This window comes from Plectrocnemia conspersa, unplaced genomic scaffold (genome assembly GCF_051122295.1).
Source record: "Plectrocnemia conspersa isolate PC_06_02 unplaced genomic scaffold, ASM5112229v1 ptg000009l, whole genome shotgun sequence".
Taxonomy (NCBI): domain Eukaryota; kingdom Metazoa; phylum Arthropoda; class Insecta; order Trichoptera; family Polycentropodidae; genus Plectrocnemia; species Plectrocnemia conspersa.
In genome coordinates, this window is record NW_028277173.1 from 3,365,598 (window position 1) to 3,368,178 (window position 2,581).

Below are 2,581 nucleotides of genomic sequence, written 5' to 3' on the forward strand. Positions count from 1 at the left end.
CTTGTGGGGGGCCTATTTATTTTTTCATTATGAGCAAAACTAGGCAAAATTTTGGCAACATTGAAGTGATGGCGGCAGACACATTTTTTTCCTCTGAATAATTCGCTCTCATGATCTTTAAATGTTCTGCCTTCCTTCGTTTCATTTCAGCGAGTTTTTCTTCAGACAATTTTTGCAGATATTTTGTGCGTTGTGCTTTACGCTTCTCTTTAGGAATTTGTCGTTTCTTTTCCAATTCAGCTTGATGCTTCTCTTTGCTCATGTTTAAACGATACAATCGATGTCTTTCTTTTCTCGCTTCTCGTTGCTCATTGGTCAGGTTTTTGGTGCAGATTCGTTTCTTTTGCTTTACGACCTCTAATCGCTCTTGGAGCAAACTGTCCGGGCATTTCAGAAGTCCTTCCATGGCAAGAGATGGAGATTCTTTTATGAGTTTATTTTGTTTGTTGTTATTTCTTTCCATTTTAAGTTTTCAAAATTGATTCTTAATTTACTACATACTATATTTTTGAATAGCAAACGTCATATATATATATATATATATATATATATATATATATATATATATATATATATATATATATATATATATATATATATATATATATATATATATATATATATATATATATATATATATATATATATATATATATATATATATATATATATATATATATATATATATATATATATATATATATATATATATATATATATATATATATATATATATATATATATATATATATATATATATATATATATATATATATATATATATATATATATATATATATATATATATATATATATATATATAAATATATATATTGACAGCTGACTGATTTTGTTGCCAGTGTTGAAATAGATTTTCATAACTTAGTAATATATATTATTTCATTTTATTATTTATTTTAAAAATATAGTTGATTTGCTAATAATTAAAATAAAAAAAACATTTTTGTAATTAATTTTTTTATAAAGTTAAGCTTTCTGAGTTTATTTGCTGAACAAATAGTTCAATATAAAACTTCTATGGAATAATGGGCAAAATACTACTATGGACAGTTGTGTTTCACCTTTAAAGTCGATATAGTATGATGTTTTATAGTTATTTTTACGCTGTATATGATTCATTTTAGCTGAAATGCGTTACAGCAGGATGTAAATCAATATCAACTATTAAATATGGTGACATTATAAATAAACAGTCTTTAAAACAGACAATTTAAGATATTCATTTTAATGATAAAATCGTATAGCCAGGGTCGGCCCGAAGGGTAGGCAGTACAGGCGATCGCCTGGGGTGCTAAATCTTGTGGGGCGCCGTGATACAAAATAATGGCGCAATATTCACTTAAATTTATCAAACAATATTGTTAAAGAATATAATCTGATATTATTTGTCGCGCTGATGCGCTTACGTAAGTGATTCGCTGTAAAGCAATAAAAACTTGCACATATTATTTTTATTTGATGCGAATTCAAGAGAGTGGAAGTCGCGAAATCGGACTCTCGAAAGAATAACAGTATGGAGATGAGAACATCGACGGCGATCCTACATAGATTAAGTTTGCTATTAAATGACCAAACTTCATATATACCGGTCATTGGATTGGCCGCATACACTGTTCCATATTTTCTAACTTTATTTAAATCGAGCATCATGAACCGTTCACCGGTTAGATTAGGGTCACTATCCCATTTTTTACACTTCATATAAATCGAACATTCACCGATTACGATCATAGTTTATTTCCAACTTCCTTCCTGGAGTCTTCTAACTCTGATGAAGGTGGAGACACTCTCTTTTTGGAAGAGGTTGTAGAGCTCCCGATTGTTTCGTAAACGCCACTCGTTGCTTTCGCATATAGCGCCATATATCCTGCGGAGCACTTTTACCGTGTAAACACACATAACATATTTTCTGAGAAAATAGTCGGTACTTCTCTTGGAAGAAAATTTCCCTCAATAACTTGTGCCAGTTATTGTTTTAGTGTTAACAAATAAGCAAGTTGATTCTACAATAAGTGTCGCAAGCTAACTTCTCGTGTATTCGAGGCTTTAGGAAAGCAATAAAGAAAATAAAATAGTTTATAATAAGTGTTCATATTTTTTTATATATGTTTTACAAGCAGATATTTTATCAAAGAAATAAGAGGTAAGGACAAAGTGTAATATAACGAATTTTCTAAAAAATATAAGGAATTTTTATAAAAAACTAATACTTTATAAAATAAATTCAGGATATTGTGAATTTGGATAAATTAAATTATTATTCATGAAATACAATAACATACAAATTATGATCTTTTTTATATTTTTCGCATTTGTAATGGTTGTATGACGATATAAAAAATTAATTTAATAATACATTTAACGGTGAGAAAAAATAATTTTATTTTTTAAATAGACCAGTAGTATTTTTAATTTAAGATAATTAGGGCAAAAATAATGTATATTATATTTACGATAATATATTTTGTAATATTAATATATTGTAACATAAGTAAAAGTATATTATATTTAATTAAGGTCGTTTTTTTCGCTATTAAGGCCAAATCAAAAGTGTTCCGTT